Below are 18,312 nucleotides of genomic sequence, written 5' to 3'. Positions count from 1 at the left end.
TGCCCCCATTCCCTACCCCTTAAGACCCCCCCCAATTTTTTTTAATAAAACCAAAAAGGTTGGAATGTTGTTCCCTTGGAAACTACAGCTCCCAGACTCCTCCTGGATTACCTATACCTGCGCATGCTGGCGTGCCCAGGTGCGGGTCATTTCTCCCAGATAACTTTGTGCTTCCCATTAAAAAGCGAGCTTCCACGAGGTTTCGCTCTCTCTTGCCCCCACCCTTGTGTGTCTCACACACCCATGCCTTATTGTGTCTTCCTCTCCCCATTAAAGTGCACCCACGTGGGAGCCGCGTGTCTTGTCTCTTCCTTTTGCGCGTGTCTTGTCTATCCTGTGTTCGTCCACACACCCCACCCGCCGTTTTTAAAGGAATAATAATATTTACCAGAAACAATGTTACAAAAAGTCAGATGGAATAAATTAATGGACAAGTGGTAAAGGGTTGAAAGATGTCAGATCAGATGTAGGAAATGAGAGTCCTTGAAGAGAAAGAAAGGATGAAAACAATGTCATACATGAATGCTCACACACAACAGTAACAATAATAATAATAATAATAATAATAAAAATAAAATAGTAATAATGATGATGATGATGATAATGATAATAATAAATGCCTGGCATAAAACACATAGATATTAAAAAATAATTTAGTAGGAAACAGTCATGTTCCATTTTATCTCAAGTAAAACTGAAACACTTTCTAAGAAAATACCTGGATATGTCATTTGTCATTGTGCAAACATTTATTATACCAGTTTTATTAAAAAAAAATTAAAGCCAAGCATGGTGGTGTGTGCCTCAGGAGGCAGCAGCAGGCAGATCTCTTGGTTTGAGGAAGTACCAGAAAAGACAGGGCTGTTACTCAGAGAAATTTTGTCTTGAAAAACCTAAAACAAACAAACAAATAAAGCAAATTATCAAAGGAATTAATATCTGGTTAAAGCTCACATCTCTGGCATATCTTCAGAATCAGTAGTAGTAGAGAAATGCTTTCAGTAGTTTCAAAGTCACTGCACAAATAACAGACACTTGATATATGCTACCATGGCTATTTCCACCTGAAAGGAGATTACTCTAAAAAGCACTGTTAAGCATCACACAAAAAGTTGTCTTCTAAAACATTTTTTGTTTAGTAATTTAATGGTGCCAATAATTTATTAAAAGGGAATCTTAAAGATTGAATTTAGAAATTATTATGGAAAATACACACATATTTATATAAATATATATTATATATAAATTATTTATATTTAGAGATTATTTATCTCTAAATCAGCTATTGAGTCTAGAGAGAAGTAAATTATCTTAAAATATAAGTTATAAAAATATAGCATAATTAGGAAGGAAGGCAAAATCAGATGTTTGACTTTGCTAACTATTGAATACTTAAAATGTGAAAGACTAGAGCCCCACAGATAGACAGACCAAGTCACACAACTGTCACACATATGTAGAGGGCATAGGCCAGTCCCATACAGGCTCCCTAACTGTCTGCCCAGAATCTGAGAGCTCCTATGAGCACAGCTTAGTTGTTTCTGTGGGTTTCCTTGTGATGGGATTCTTGTGATGACCATGACTCTCCACCCTCATACAATCCTTTTTCCCTTTTGTCAACTAGATTCCTGGAGTTTGACCCAGTGCTTGGCTGTGGGTCTCTGTACCTGCTTCCATCATTACTGGATGAAGGCTCTCTAAAGACAATTACGATAGTCACTAACCTGATTATAGTAGGTGGCCAGTTCAGGCACATTCTCCACTATTGCTTAGATTCTTAGCTGGGGTCATCTTTGTGAAATCCTAAGAGTTTCCCTGGCATCAGATGTTATAATTCTGCTGGCTTTCCTGTCACCTAGGTACCCTGTTCCTTTAAGAGACAAGCTCGGCTCACCCCCAATCTCCCTCTTTCCTCCAAGATGAGCTGATCTCACACATTCTTCCTTCCCTTTCCTCCCTCCCCCCTTCTCCTTCTTCTGAAGAGGCAACCACTATCTTTCCCCTCTTCCTTCTTCTCTCTCCCCCCTCTCTCTTTCTCTTCCCTCCATATAACCACTAAATAAACTCTCTACTCAAGCTCTCTCTGCATGGTGTATCTGTCTGAGACCGAGGAGGAATAGATGGGGGCAAGGGTGAGAAGAGGAACAGGAGAAGAGGAGAAAGGGGAAACTACCATAAGCATGCAGAAAAAATGAAAGAATTTAATTAACAAAAAATATAAAAGGCATGGCACATGCCTGTTATTCTGGAACTTAGAAAGTGGAGGAAGTGGTATCTGGACCACAAGCTCATTCTCAGCTACAAAACAAGTTCAAGGCCAGACTGTGCTACATAAAATCCTGTTTCAAGACCCCCCCAAATTTAATAGAAACATGATGAGAAAAGTACACTTTTCTACAAAGGCATGACACAGATAAAACAAAGACTATAAATATACCATTTTATTCATAAATGCGGAGTGTTAGATTGATTTATTTAAAAAGCTCATTGATTTGTTGCTCAAGATAATGCTCTCAAACTGGCAAAAATTTCTCACAGGCAACAAAAATATAGTAAAACTGTTTACAAAAGAAATAAGATTGCACAAGGAAGAAAATCTTTACAATAGACTTTCAGTTATGATTATGGAGTATATACCATTTAATTACCTCATTTGCACAAAATTAACAGCAGCAAATAGTGTGAAAATGGTAGTCAAGATAATAAGTTAAAATATTCTAACACCTTAATCAATCTATTGCAGGTCTAGAGAAAATATTAAATGCATGGGAAAAAATAATATGTTAACAAAATAAAAATAACTTACATGACTTAGTTTGAAATCTGAAAGTTCATCAACCATATTTTCTCTAGAAAATATGTGTTATTAGGTTTCTAGCCAGATTAAATATCATAGAAAATTGAAAGAGGAGGATACCTTCAAGACTTATTGAAATACTTTAAGAAACAAGAAAAATGTTTTGAGAAAATAAGTGTAATACATATAAGAGGAATGTGTATGCAGAGACAGAATCAGCAGCTGAGTTCACAATGACAATAAGTTATTTGTCAAAGCTGTGATATAAAACATATTAAAATGTGTTTATATAACTTGCTCTGGTAAGCCTCCTAAAGCTTTGGAAAAAAAAATGTAAAATACTGAAAAAAATTATAAGATTCAAATAACTATATTTAAGTTTTGTTTAAAAAAATTAGTTCAAACAATGTTTAAAATGTCATGACTTAGCAGGGTTCCGGGGAGATGCTCAGTGATTAAAAACACTGGCTGCTGTTACAGAGGACCCGGGCTTGATCCCCAGCACTTAAATATGAAAGGTCACAAACACCTGTAACTCCAGTTTCAGGGGGAATCTGGCAACCTTTTCTGGACTTCTTGGGCACATGCATGCATGTGGTACACATACAGATAAGCAGGCACAAATACACACTTACAATAAAAATAAATCTTTTTTTGTGGATTACGTTTTGGGTGGGTTACTAGTCTAGGGGTTGTAACCCACCCTGCAATCCAGTTACTCCAGGGTCTCGGAGGGGCGCTACCTGGAAGGGAATGAGCTAAGACAGAAGAAGGAGGCCAAGCAGTTTTGTCAAAGCCTCCGTTTATTAGGGACGGGTTACAGTTTATATATGGTAAGGAATGGGGGGGCAGGGTAACTGGATTCTTGCCGCGTGTTCCAGGTCACGTAGGCCAGGAGGTAGGCTAGGAAGTCAAGTGGCCACACCTGGTTTCCTGGATAGCTGGAATGTGAGGCGGGTTCCGCTAAGAGATTGCTGCTAATTGGGTGAGGGGCATTCTGCAGACTCCCCAGGGTGATGGTTCCTGTAATGATTGTTAGTGGGGAAATGGCTCATGACATTTTTTGTTTGTTTTACAGTGAAACTATGGGTGTACAAGTGTTAGAAAATTATGTACGATGTCAGGGTTTGATCAGCATCTCCAAGAAAAAAGTAAATAAAACCTTTGGGAAGATTTTTAAAGAACATTTAAATAAACAGAGAACTGATTCCTGGATGGATCTTCATATTTTTGACATAGCTTTTTTTTTTTAACTCTTCAAGGTGTAAAAAGTATAGGGAAGTATGAAATCCAATTACCATGTATGAGTGCTCAACCAGCCTTTGTGTGTGGTTACAGTATAGTCATGCCTTTGAGTAAAACAGCAAAACAAATATTCTCATCACCATGCTTCCTAGTTACTAGTACAAGGAACAGAAGGCTCAAAACCTGCCTCCACTTGGATAAAAAAGAAAAAAAAAGACATGTCTTTAAAAACAAAAACAGTGAAAAGGAAAACTATTGAATAAAAATCTGATTGTTGCAAATTTATGTGAACCAATCTGAAAAACACAGTTCTGTGGAAAGGGGGAAAGCTGTAGACAACAGAAACCGTGTATGGTTGCTAGGAGCGGAAGTAGGTGAGATGAGTTTTTGGACTACAGAGCAGACTGTTGGTGAGTCCACTCTGTATGAAGGATGATGATGAATTCATGTAACTGTGGCTCAGAGGGAAGACTGCAGTACATATTCCATCAGTGTTGGGTCATCAACAGAACCAGCTGTACCACATTAGAGACAATAATGGTGAGGATGCTGGGGTGAGGATTGTGGATTGCGTTGGGGTGGGCTACTCAGTCTAGGGGTTGTAACCCACCCCGCAATCAAGTTACTCCAGGGTCTCGGAGGGGCGCTACCTGGAAGGGAATGAGCTAAGACAGAAGAAGGAGGCCAAGCAGTTTTGTCAAAGCCTCCGTTTATTAGGGACGGGTTACAGTTTATATATGGTAAGGAATGGGGGGGCAGGGTAACTGGATTCTTGCCGCGTGTTCCAGGTCACGTAGGCCAGGAGGTAGGCTAGGAAGTCAAGTGGCCACACCTGGTTCCCTGGATAGCTGGAATGTGAGACCGGTTCTGCTAAGAGATTGCTGCTAATTGGGTGAGGGGCATTCTGCAGACTCCCCAGGGTGATGGTTCCTGTAATGATTGTTAGTGGGGAAATGGCTCCTGACAGAGGATGGTGAGTTCATCCAGAAGAGTTTTTATAGCCCCCCAGAACTTACCAGGCCCCGGGACATGAGCACAACCGAAAGCAGCATGTAGGCAGCAACACCTGCTGGAATGAGAGCAGAGACTTAACCCATTAAAGTCCATAGTTCTGGGAACTACTTTTGTAGTTCTGCTTCTGACTCACTGTTCCTGCTAAATGTTGTGTGTGAACCTAGGATATGATTTTTGGACTTAAAAGCTCAATGTGATAAAGTCTTGGGGCTGTATTCACTCAGGTTCTGAACCATCAGTGTAGTTGCTGGCTACAATAAAGACTTTGTATTGATTTAAAGCCACGTCTAAAGATTCTTCTCTGGTTGATACCTCACAACATTTCTGAGGGCCCCAGTGAGATCGCTAGAGATTAGATCTTGACACAGCAGTGGGGAAGAGTGTTATAGTCAAGGGACTTCTGAGGGTGGGGAATTTGAGATGCTTCAGGGCCCCAAGACTCCCTTTGATCAATCCCTTGAGATGTCACCAGACTCCATGGGCTTTTCAAGTTGCATAGTGGTCTTTACTATGTGTCTTTGTGTTTATTCCTCTCAGTTTTGTTGGTTGGAGAAACAGATCTAAAACAGAAAGGAGAGTGGTGCATCCTGAGACGAAGGCTGCTACTCTCATCAGGAAGATTTCAAGCAGGATCATAGACTGAGCCAGGATAGCCTTTTTGGGGTATTCCTGCCCACTTCTGGTAGCCACTGATGTTGTTATGGTGATGCTGATGATAATGGGGGGTGCTGGGTTGCCCTGTCCCAAAGGGTGTTTTGTATATGAGAGTATGTTTGGTTTTTGCACAGAAAACTCCAGACCTGTAAAAAAAACTCTTTTGGGGTGCCCCAGTGATGGTTTTGTCTATCTGGAAAACAGTGCCTGGCTTGATTAATTTCCCTATATTGAGCAGTAGCTTTCTTTGGTGTTAGATTCCCCCCCCCACGACTTAAGACCTGTGCCCTCTTGATGGGGACCTCAATCCTTTTGGCTAGGTTAGGTGGTTCAGGGAAACCCAAATCCTCTGCCTATTGTCTTGGCACAATGAGGACCTTGATCTCCCTGATCTATGGCCAGAGCACCCATTCAAGCTCTAACTGCTTTGTTGTTTGTTTCCTCACTTAACTCCTGCTTATCTTCCTGGGGTCCTGGTCCCCTTTCTTGTGTGGAGGTGAGGAGGAACATTGACTCTTATCCAAGACCCCCTACTGTCTAAGAAGAGTGTGTGAGTTAGGAGAAAATAGTTTCCCAGAGCTGCTTGTTCCCTCCACTCCCTCCCCTGCCTGCTCTAAGCAACTCCATTGCAACTCAGGAAGGAGGAAGTAGTTGCCCCTGTTCATATCCATGGTTTATGTCATCTTTTCAAATGACCTGTACACTTTTAAAACAAAAATTTACCATTGTCTGAAAAGAATAGAAATGCTGCCTCTAGGCTGAAAATGCAGCCCACATAGAACAGATTTTCCTTTCTGTCCAATATTGACCAAAATAAGAGGGCTTTAGGCAATTCTCACCAGCCCCCCTTTTTTAAAAAAAATATTAAAGACATCTGGTAGAAAATAATGGTTTTGTTATGCAGTTGGCCCCAGATATTATTAAAAAAATTCAAAAATTAAAAGGTTTGAGAGTATAAATAGGTCCCAAGTATAATAGTCGTTCTATCTCTTTAAGAGACAAGCCATGCCCACTCCCTCCCTGCTTGCAGGCTTACTCTCTCTCTCTCTCTCTCTCTCTCTCTCTCTCTCTCTCTCTTTTCCATGTCCCTCTCAGAGAGCTTCAGTCTCCCCTCCTCCACTCTTCTCCCCTTCTTCTCTCCCTTTCCTAACCACTAAATAAATAATTCAACCTCACTCTGTATGATGTGCCTATCTGTCTGTCTCTCACCCACCACCACATGGCTCACTGCTGGGGACCAGCCACCTTGGGAGATCTTCTGTGTGGTCTCATGCAATGTCCCTGCCAGGGACTGGCTGCTCTCAGGGGCCCCTGCCCACTGCCTTCCGCCGGCACCTCAGATCTCACAGCAAGAGGGATATACAGCTATCTTTAATAATCCATTACACCAAATATGAGTATTTGCTCAAAAGGTTTACAAGAAACACATTATATGTATATCTATATATATGTGTATATCTATATATCATAGATATATAGATATATTAAAGATATACATTATAAATATATAGATAGATCAATTAAAGACCAAGTATCTTTATCATATATATTAACCACATATAATATATATGTTATAATACTTTTAGTGTATTGTGTATGTACATATATATATGTGTGTGTGTGTGTGTGTGTGTATGATAAAAGAAATTCAAGAATGGAAAGTCAGAGACACCAGGAAAGGAGGAAAACTGTTCTGTAAAGGATATTCTAGCCCAGGCACTGTCACCTTGGAAAACATCAGTGGCCTATCTGTCTAAGAGTTGACCATATTTCTACTGGATGGCTGTTTGTTTCAGGCAGATGCCATTACAGTCATGCTGGTAAAATAAACGGACAAACTCTCTCTGGGCCAGGAACTGTTTTTAACCACCCCTGCCATGTATTGGCCCTCCTGCAGGGGATCCCAAAGAGGTGGATGTATAATACCCAAATAACTCAATTCTGTAAATCTTCAGCCATCAGCCCAGTCAGTTTGCTTCTCGTCCACATGACAGAGCCTCTTCAAGACAGCAGCCGAGTTAGTCATCAGATTCTGTCAACCAAATATCTGCTGTCAGAGTCCTGTACTGTTGACCCTGAGGAGGAGACATCCTGGTTCCTCAGATTCCAGCCTGCAGGAGATCACAGCTCAACTCATCCAAGCAGGCACTGGCAGTGTGGGAGAACTACTGGCCACAGTGAAGGATGGACTCAGATCCCACTTCAGGCAGGTCCCTGGCCCCAGCTACTGCGGTCCCTTCAGTTGTGGCTGTGGCAACCTCTATTCTGCTCAAAGGCTGGCAGGCCAGGATCCTTTGTTCTCTGTCAGCAATTTCTTATCCCAGATACACGTGTACATAACTGATGTGGTCTAATCTGTCAGACCCGAATTAGCAGATGTCTCGTTATGAGAAGGGAATGATGTATGCTGTATGTTGATTAGAGCAGATTTGATCAAGATGAAATCAGGCATGCCAGAGCCAGAGTCAACTTTTATAAGACAATGTGGGCTCAGTCCCTCAAGTTTCTTATCCTCTAATCCCTTTGCACCCCCAGCCCTCCAGCCCCTCTGCCCCTCTGCCCCAAGCTGCTCAATCCCTCAGGAGAAGAACTGATGTGGGATGTCTTTTTGTATATGTGTTGCTTTTATTGAATAATGAATAAAGCTATTTCAGTCATGGCTTAGCAGAATAAAATCAGGTGGGACATCGAGAGAGAGAGAGAGAGAGAGAGAGAGAGAGAGAGAGAGAGAGAGAGAGAGAGAAAGGGCAGAGTCAAAGAGATACCACGTAGCTGCCAAAGGAGACAGATGCTAGAACCTTGCCCAGTAAGCGACAACCTTGTGGAGATACACAGATTAAGGTTAATTTAAGATGTAAGAGTTAGTTAATAAGAAGCCTGAACCATTGACCAAGAATTAATATAGTCTCTGTGTGATTATTTGAATTTGGGCAGCCAGGAAATTAAAAGCAGCCTCCATTTACTAAGAACGTCAGCATAAAGAGCTGAACTGTTGCTCTTAGCTCACGCTTGTCATGGGGGAAGGAGTAGATCAATGCTATCAGTGTGCAAATGGACAGTCAGTATCCATTTGCCCTAGTCCCTGCCGGCCCTCCATAGAGAGAGGGGACTTCTCACCTTGGCTAGATAGGAAATCAGAAACAAAATACTGGCCTGTACAAACCATAAGACTACCAAGAGAGATAGCCAGTATCTATTACAAAGGTCATCAAGGGGGGTATTGTGAAAGACTGAATTTAACAGGAAAGCAGACTCCATCCCCCACACCCCCAGAAGGTAGTCCTAGAACCAATGGGACCTTGGATACCTGTGGGCGCATATTCTGATATGCCACAAAAGCCATTGCCCCGGTTTGAGCTGATACATAGCTCTGCAGACAAGCTGTCTGCCCTTAACAAAAGCCAGGATGCCTTGCTCCTAGCTTCCTTTGTTTAAGTGTGGATTACTTGAGAAGAGGTGTTGACTGTAACTGGTCAGGATGTTTGGGGTTTCTTTCCTTATGCAATTTGAAGGTTATCTTATAGAGATGCTAATTTAGGACCTACCTGACTGCTAGATGCAGAAAAGCCCAGGCACCTGGTTGCCTAGGCAACAGCCTTTGTGTGTTCCCTCTCATTTGGGATGGATATATAAGATGTTGGGACAATAAACGGAGATTATGGCCTTTTCCAAGATGACCGTGTAGGCTGTGTCTGATTATTCCTCGTGACTCCGTTCCAGTCTAGTTAGAGAGTCTGTGTTGGACCCAAACGGGCTCCAACATAATGGCGCCCAACGTGGGGCTGACCCCTGAACCCCAAGATTAAAGACAACTGTGACTGACCACTGAACCCCAAGATTAAAGACAAGTGGGACTGACCACTGAACCCCAAGATTAAAGACAACTGGAGCTGACCGCGGAACCCCGAGACGAAGGCCGGAGAAAGAAGTACGAAAAGGAACGCGGTGCTGACTGCAGAACTCCATGACCCCGGAGAAGAGACAAGACGATGAAAGACCATGAATGCTGTCTGCTGAACCCCAAGAGAAACCTGAGAATGGACGGAGGAGAACGTGAGGCTTATCGACGCTCCCCAAAAAGCAAAGAAGAGGTGACCAGACGTGAGGAACCCGCGAGAAGAAATCGGTGGATGCGTGAGTAGTGAGCGCTCAGAACTAGAGATGTAGAATAAAAAAATGTAAAAAAACATGACAAAATTTAAATTGGGTATAAAAAATTTATAAATAAATTAAATTTAGGATAAGAAAAAAATATTCGGGTACATATGTTGGTAATTTAAAATAAAACAAAACAATGACAGAGTTATTAAAAATCTGTTAGCATGGTAGACACAAAATCACAACTTTTATTGATTGCTAAATGAGTAGGAAAGGTAAAAAAAAATGACTTTTGGTCTAAAAATCCCCAAGTTACTATAGAGACTGAGGTGCCACATGCTCACAGTAGCCAGTTAATCTAACCCAGCTACAAGTAAAAGACAAAGAGAAACAAAAACAAGTTTAGAAAACAAATATAACCTCACACAGTCTATAAAACAGAAAAAAGGATTCAAAAATTCTCTTAATTTTATGATTTACAAGTTAAAATAAAAAAGTTAAAAATCCGCCCGCCAGAGCTCAAAAAGACAATCTAACAAACAAAGAGAGCCTATGTTCTACCCCCTGCCATGGAGCACAGCTTCAACTGAAAGAAAAAGGACAGGTTTACTTTAAGGTAGCCTCTGAGATAAGCAGGTTAAAATGCTTCTTTTTCATTTCACATTTTTGCCTTTTTGTCAAAAGTCTGCTGTTTGTAGGCAAATAAAGTTGTATCCAAGGTGGATTGATTTCAGTACTATTGCTCTGTAGTAAAGTTTAAAGTCAGAGATTTTGATGCATTCGGAAGTTCCTTGATTGTGCAGGATTTTAAGATTGTTTAGGCTATCCTGAGTTTTTGTCTTTTCTCATAAAGTTGAGGATTGTTTTTTCAAATCATAAAAAATTTTGTTACAAGTTTAATGGGCATTTGCATTAGGTCTATAGATTGTTTTCAGTAACATTGTCAATTTTGCTGTGTTGGCGCTGTTTTTACAAGAGAATAGAAGATCTTTCCATTTTCTGATGGCTTGAATTGATTTCTTCAGAGATTTAAAAGTTCTTGTTATACAGGTTTTTCAATTTGTATGGTCAGAGTTACTCAAAAGTATTAATGATATTTATGGCTATCTCATTTATGATGTATGTAAAAGAGACACATTTGAGTTGTTTTCAGATTCTATGTATGTTAAAAATAATTCTCCTGTGAACATGGTTGAGCATCTTTCGTATAGAGGCCCAGAGAAAATATAGCTGAGTTTTATAGTTTGTTGCCTAATTTTCTGAGAATTCAACAGCAATGGAGGAGTTTCTCTTAAACGTAAGTTTTAAATAATGTTTTTTATCTTGGTCACGTTGCAGAGATAAGATGGAGTCTCGGAGTTGTTTGGATTTGCATTTCTCCAATGGTTAGGGATAATATATTTAAGCAATTTTTAAATGTCTTTCAGTCATTTTAAGTTCATCTGTTGAGTTTTCAGTTTAGGTCTTTTGCATATATTGTTAATAGATTAATTGTTCTTTTGTTGACTAAGTTCCAGAGTTCTTTGTTTTTAAAATAGATTAATAAAAGATGAGTGTCAGGAGCCATTTCCCCCCAATCATTACAGGAACCATCACCCTGGGGAGTCTGCAGAGAACCTCACACCCATAATTGTGTTCTATTGAGAAAACCTGCCCCTCACCCAATTAACTGCTAATCTTAGCGGAACCCGCCTCACATTCCAGCTATCCAGGGAACCAGGTGTGGCCACTTGTGACTTCTGGCCTGTCTGTCTGAATGTAACCGAGCTACGTAAACGGAGGCCTTGACAAAGTTGCTTGGCCTCGTTCTTCTGTCTTAGCTCACTCCCTTCCAGGTAGCGCCCCTCCGAGACCCTGGAGTAACCTGATTGCGGGGTGGGTTACAACCCCTAGACTGAGTAGCCCACCCAAAGCAATCCACAGATGAGGATATTTTCTAATTGTATAGGCTGTTATGTCAATCATGTTGATTAAGTCCTTTGCTATACAAAAGCTTCTCAGTTCAAGGGATCTGGTTAATTGTTTCTCAATATGTATGCCACTGAGATTATGTTAGAGTTGTGCCAATGCATTCAAATGTTAATTCTAAAAATTTTTCTTATGAGGTTAAGTATTGTTGGTTTTATGTTAAAGTCTTAAAAAAAAGAGAGGAGAAAATGGATTTGGTTCATCTGATACATTTTGGGTACAGACCATAGGTCCTCAGAGACCAGAACTCACTTTGTTTATAAATAAAAAAAGATTTTCTGGTCTCCTGGATACTGGCTCAGATACTTCCGTCATAACCGCCAGTCAATGGCTTTCTAAATGGCCAAAAACAGAGACTATTACACAGTTACAAGAAATTGGTCAGACTAAAAATCCTAAGCAAAGTAACAATAAACTACATTAAAAAGATAAAAAAGGACATAAAGGAACCTTTAAGCCGTATATTATTCCCCATTTACCTGTGAACTTATGGGGCAGAGATATCATGTCCAAAATGGAAATATATTTATATTCTCCCAACACGGCTGTTACTAATCAGATGTTTCAACAAGGATTATTACCTAATCAAGGTCTAAAAAAAGATAATAAAAAAAAGGTAGAGCCTATAGTATCGGACAGTAGACCTTCTAAAGCAGGATTAGGGTATTTTTAGGAGAGGTCACAAAAAGACCTACACTCCATACAGACCCGATAATATAAAAAAATAATGAGCCTATATGGGTGAGTCAATGGCCTCTAACACAAAAAAAATTACAAGCTGCCCAGCAGTCAATACAAAAACAGCTAGATAATGGACATATTTCACCATCTAATTCTCCATAAAACTCTCCAATTTTAACCTGCTTCAGCTCAAATAGTTGAACTGCGGGCTGTAGCTCTTGTATTTAAGAATTTTGATAATAAGGCTTTCAATTTATATACTGATAGCCAGTATATTTATGAAGCATTAAGAATCCTCGAAACAGTGTCTTATATAGCAACTGGAAATGAACAAGTTAAAATATTGTTTCAGCAGATTCAGAAAGCCATACAGTGTAGAAAGTTACCATGTTTTGTGGGACATATCAGAGCGCATTCAAGTCTTCCTGGTCCGTTAGCTGAAGGTAATGCTCTAGCTGACGAACTTATAAAAATAATTGCTATATCTCAGGTTAAACTTGCACAACAGTCACATGCTTTGCATCATCAAAACAACTTAAGTCTAAGAAAACAATTTAAGTTGACCAGAGAAGCTGCTCGACAAGTTGTTAAGCAATATGAAAGATGCCCACAATATCTACCTGTGCCTCATTTGGGGGTAAATCCCCAAGGACTGCTTCCAAATCATATATGGCAAATGGATGTAACTCACATTACTGAGTTTAAAAAATTGAGATATGTGCATGTGACAATTGATACTTACTCAGGATTCATAATGGCCACAGCACAAACTGGAGAAGCTGCCAAGCATATAATAACTCATTGCTTAAAATGCTTTTCATGCATGGAAACCCCAAAGATAATAAAGACGGACAATGGATCTGGATATGTTAACAAAGCTTTTCAAAGATTCTGTACTCAATGGAATATTGTTCATAAGACTGGTATTCCATATAATCCTCAAGGACAAAAAATTATGGAGCATGCACACGGCTCCTTGAAAACACAACTCCAAAAAATAAAGACAGGGGAGTTGTATCCTCAGACTCCACACAATGCCTTAAATCATGCATTGTTTACGCTAAACTTTCTAAATACAGATGTCCATGAGCTATCAGCTGCGGACAGATTGTGGCATAATGGTACAAAAACCACATTTGCTAAGGCCAAGTGGAAAGATCCTAACAATGGGACTTGGAAGGGACCCGACCCCATCTTAATATGGGGTCGAGGGCATGTCTGTGTTTTCTCACAGGACAAAAACCAAGTGAGATGGCTTCTAGAACGTCTAATTCGATGCATTCAACAGAAGGACAACGGACCTGGACCTGGAGACAGCGTAGCTGACAACCGCGCCACAGAAGGAACAAAAAGAAATCGGCTCCAAAAGGAATCCAGTAACCCAGCCCACAAAGAGTCTCCTGATCCGGACCTGCAACTCACAGCGCTACAAAGAGACTTCAGACAAAGAGATCCTGCTGAGACAAACTGACTGCAATGTCTGCTGCTGGCTGTGGTGTGAAACCTGTTGCTTCAGAACTAAGATACAAACTGAACATTCGAGTGTTCTCAATTTATGAGACAGGACTCATTTTGAATAAAGTATTAAACCTAAGAACTAAGACCTAAGCTTTCCCCTCAGGGAAAGAAAGATGCAAAATAAAGTATGTCTAAAACCCCCCTTTCACTTAACAAAGGGACAGACTGACAGACTGATATTTTAACAACTACACAGAGACTAAAAATGAGATTTAATAACAGCAAATGGTATTGTGCTCTTAACGGTAATGACCTGATATTTACAGCTGCATATAAGGTGATGGGAAATATCTGGTAATGACCAATGGTACTAAATACATCGGTAATGACCAAAAAGAATATACATTTATGATAAAGATAAACATAAAATTATATAATTGGAGGGCTGGTACTGACCGGCTAAACCTGAAATTATAAACAATTGGAGAGCTGGTACTGACCGGCTAAATATGAAATTATAAACAATTGGAGAGCTGGTACTGACCGACAAAATATAAAAATATCAATAATTGGGAAAGCTGGTTTTGACCAGCCAAACACAAAATTATAAAAATTGGGAGAGCTAGTTTTGACCGGCTAAACATAAAATTATGACATAAAAAATTTAAAGATCGGTATTGACCGATGATGGTGTGAAAAAATCATGGTTATAAATAAGTTGCTGTGATTGACATTTGGCTAAAAGAGAGGTTATGACAATAAATGTTGAAAATTGATACACATACTAAAAAAATAAACTCTGATGTTCTGTACCAACGGAAAAAACATCTTCAACTCGGATGATTCTACTCTCCTTTAAGATAGGAGAATATAGTCTTTGGGATCATAATTATACATAAAGCATTATGATGCATCCTAAAAAGGTATGGCTGATACACAGGGCCTAAAAAGTATATTTCTCTCCACTAATCTCTTCTCTTTACAGATGTCGGCAGTCAATGACGGGTTTGAAGCTTCTTCTCCCCAAATGCCTAAGACAGGGGCTTACATAAAAGATACCTGTTCCAATGACGAAAAAATTTGGGTAAATAAAGAGGACTTTGCCCAAGGCAGACGCGATGGATCTGTCCTGTTGCAGAAGCACAAGGTTTATTAAAATTAATAAGAGAGAATGGATTGTGGGCGCATATTCTGATATGCCACAAAAGCCATTGCCCCGGTTTGAGCTGATACATAGCTCTGCAGACAAGCTGTCTGCCCTTAACAAAAGCCNCCCCGGTTTGAGCTGATACATAGCTCTGCAGACAAGCTGTCTGCCCTTAACAAAAGCCAGGATGCCTTGCTCCTAGCTTCCTTTGTTAAAGTGTGGATTACCTGAGAAGAGGTGTTGACTGGAACTGGTCAGGATGTTTGGGGTTTCTTTCCTTATGCAATTTGAAGGTTATCTTATAGAGATGCTAATTTAGGACCTACCTGACTGCTAGATGCAGAAAAGCCCAGACACCTGGTTGCCTAGGCAACAGCCTTTGTGTGTTCCTGCTCATTTGGGATGGATATATAAGATGTTGGGACAATAAACGGAGATTATGGCCTTTTCCAAGATGACCATGTAGGCTGTGTCTGATTATTCCTCACGACTCCGTTCCAATCTAGTTAGAGAATCTATGTTGGACCCAAACGGGCTCCGACAGATACCATGCCTGAACTGAATTGCTCCAAGACCAATATATACACAACGGAACCAAGGAGATGTAAACAGAAGGCCAGTGGGTTTGCGCTGGATGAGAGGCCGGTATTCCTAGCCATTATTAGAAGACAGATGTTTTCCAAACTTCACCAGACCACATATCTAGGGACAATTAAAACTGCTGAGTTACCAATGTCCAGATATCGTTCCTAGATTTGGGTTGATCCTCTCCCTGGAGTCTGGCCTGGCCTTCATGGTGAAAGTTTCTCTAAATCTGACAAAGGTCCCAAATGTCAACAGGTAAACTAAATACATCCTTGGGAAAGGCAAAAATTGGGTCAACCTTCTACCTTTTGCCAGATGCATGCCGCATCAAGACATTAGAAAAGTAGAGATTGCTAACCATCTTTCCGTCAAGTACTTACTGGGCCTGTAGCAGCCCCAGAGGACTATTCATCCACATTGAAAAACCGCGCCTTTATCCATATTTAAGCCTGTCCACAAATTCCAGCCTGTTGACGTGAAGAGGACAAAGTGTGTCCAGACATGGAGCCTGGAACTAACATGTAAAGGCCCATACTCACTGCCCCCACAGCAGTGAAGATCACTCATATCATCCCATAGACCCACTACACTCAACTACATGAGACTACAAAATATAGATATACAGATGGGTAATCACCAGGTCCTCCTATCCCTAAAGATAAGACTGATTTGGGCCTTATAATTATGGTTGTCCTACTTTGTCACTTTGTTTCCCATTGGAAAGGCTTCATAAGCAGAGACTTGGGTGTGTGAATTAAGAAAGACCCAAGCAGCGAAGCTCATAGCCAATCTAGCCACTGAGACCCAACCCACCTTTCAGTAGATTTCTGTAAAACAGTGCATCCAGAAGTTACTGTGGGATGGCTCTTTTGCACCTAGGAAGGAGGACACCACTGGAATAATAGATCCACTAATGAAGAGACAGGACTCTCATCTATTTAGTACTGTGCCTGCCTGGCTAATGATCCCCAGCTGCCAGAATCCAGGCAAATAACCATTGTGTGTGTGGGATTGTGAAACAGAGTCTTCCTGGGTGCACACTGATCTCTTCATAATCCTAAATTTTTATACACTGGAGAAGAACCCACTCCTTTGTATCACAATTATATTGTACCACAGGTGTTCATCTGTAATGGAAGAGAGGATAGGGACCACCAACATCTAGACTCTGCGATTCCCTGGGTATAGTGAGCCACCCTTATTCTCATGCCCCCTTTGGTGGGAGCAGGCATCATGGGCTGCCCTACAGTTGAAACTTCAGCCATAGCCATGTGAAATAAAAACTTTAGGGAACTCTGAGCTCAAGAAGACATAGACCTGGGCCACTTAGAAAATTCTGCTTCACATCTGGCAGCCCAGTTAGATTCCTTAGGAGAGGTTGTTCTTCAGAATCAAAGAAAGTTATCTTTATGAGACAGGGAGGTGCAAGATATTGGAAAAACTTGTTTCTATGCCAATAACTCAGGGATAATTAAAAGTAAGTTTGTTAATGGTCAAAAATAAGCTTCAGAAAAGAAAAATGAGATATCACAAATCTAAAAACTGGTACCAATCTTTGCTCTGCTGGTCCCCCTAACTAATTAGGCTACTTATAGCCACGACTGGGCTATAAATCATTTTGCTCCGAGATCTCCCTGTAGGACCCTGCTGGCTCAGTTGTCTATTTAGCTATGTATAGAAAACAGAGAATAAATTTGTTTAAAACACTACAGCTAAGGAGATGATATAATCCCTAGCCCCCAGGTGAGTGGGTGGTTTGACTTATGCCCATAGAGACAGTGAGGAATGTAACAGACCCCTAGACTTTAGTTGGGCTCCAGACCTTAGCACAACTGACTTCATGATGGAATGGAAGTATCATTCAGACTGTGGAATTTAACATGTAGACAGCACCACCTTCCAGCACAAAAAAAGACCTAATTCATAAAAAGTTCATAGTTTTGGGAAAGGCCCTATATGTACTAACCTTGTCTTTTGTTTTTGGTATTTTGCTTCTGGATTACTGTTCTTGATGATTGAGATATGACACCCGAGGATGTAGTTTATGTTCTTAAAAGCTCACCCCAAGAAAGGCTTTGAGATATACAGGAATCGTGAACACCCAGCATAGTTCTAGCTGGATAATAAAGATTTTCCTTTGGTTTAAACCCATGTCTGAGCAATCTTACCTGGTGGATACAATGAAGGAAGGGTATGTACTCTCCATAAAACAAAGTTTATTGTTCAACTTTGCTGCAAACCCAAAACTGTCTAAAAATCTACTAGATAGATAGATAGATGAAGGCGTAAGTCACGAACAAGGCCACACCAGTTTGGAGCTATGATTAATAGGGTGTTTTTTATTTAAAGGGGAAAAAACTTACAGATCACCGTCCCAGACAACAGCCATGTGCACAACCAGGAAGGGAGTCTAGTCTCCGGCGGAGCAGGAAGTGAAGAGAGCGAGCAGAGGAAATAGCCACTTTTGTAAAGGGAGAGAGACCACGCCCCAATGGGCTGGTATCACAGCAGTTATTGGTTGGAGGGGCGGAAGGACCTCCCGCAACACCTCCCCCTTTTGTTTAAGTAAGAGAGTTCTAAACCTACTATGAAATTATATACAATAAGTACAAATATCCTATTCTAACTAGCTTAGGTCTTGTATAATAAATAACTTGGCCAAGTC

The sequence above is a fragment of the Alexandromys fortis genome, unplaced genomic scaffold, assembly GCF_014885135.2.
Source record: "Alexandromys fortis isolate MF-2015 unplaced genomic scaffold, M_Fortis_MF-2015_v1.1 scaffold_121, whole genome shotgun sequence".
In the NCBI taxonomy this organism is placed as follows: domain Eukaryota; kingdom Metazoa; phylum Chordata; class Mammalia; order Rodentia; family Cricetidae; genus Alexandromys; species Alexandromys fortis.
This window is presented reverse-complemented; position numbering follows the sequence as displayed.